The sequence below is a fragment of the Propithecus coquereli genome, unplaced genomic scaffold, assembly GCF_000956105.1.
Source record: "Propithecus coquereli isolate 6110/MARCELLA unplaced genomic scaffold, Pcoq_1.0 Scaffold278, whole genome shotgun sequence".
Taxonomy (NCBI): domain Eukaryota; kingdom Metazoa; phylum Chordata; class Mammalia; order Primates; family Indriidae; genus Propithecus; species Propithecus coquereli.
This window is the reverse complement of record NW_012148374.1, coordinates 1,001,706-1,002,545: the sequence shown is the minus strand read 5'-3', so window position 1 is coordinate 1,002,545 and position 840 is coordinate 1,001,706.

Here is an 840-nt window from a genome sequence, read left to right as displayed (position 1 = left end):
TGCAGGAGCTGGCAAGTTCAAAATCTGTAAGGCAGGCCTGCAGACTGGAAACTGAGGCAGGAGTTTGTGATGTGGTCTTGAGGCAAAATTTCTTGTTTTCTGAGAAATCTCAATTTTCATCTTAAGGCTTTCAAGAGGTTATGCTTTGGATAAGTCATGGGATAAGCCCTACCCACCTTATCTAGGATAATCTTTTACTTAGAGTGAACTGATTGTAGATGTTAACCCCATGTGCCAAATACACATCACAGCAACACCTAGATTAGTGTTTGATTAAATAACTGGTTGCTGTAGCCTGGCCAAGTTGACACATAAAATTAATCATCAGAGCCACCTTCCAGTTTTAAGGAGGCATTGACCTACCTAGTAAAGGTAGGGAATAGAAAAGAAAAGATCCCCTAAGTGTTACCCATCTGGGATGTCCAACCAACTTTTCCACACTGCCTGTTTGCACACGTGCTGAGTAACCACCACATTCTTCTTCAGGGAAAGTGCTTCTTACTTTTATATTTTGTTCTTTAATCCATTAATCTCTTTTTATTTATTGTGTATCTAGGACTGCCTTGGGAGAAGGAGCCAAAAGCCTATATAGGTTTTTCATATTCTTTCAAAATATAAGACTTTAAAGAAATTTAGGTGCAAAGGATACATTGAGATTTCTTCCAATTTATCTAGTATAGACAATCATGCCTCATACTTACTCTCAAGGAGACTTTGCTTAAGTAGATGATAAAGAGATAGTGAGCTAGTAGGAGGCTTTCTTATTACAAATTTTTGTTCTAGGAGTTTCTTCATTTGCAGTGATTGTTCTCTGGTACAGATAAAAGTGGGCATATAGAA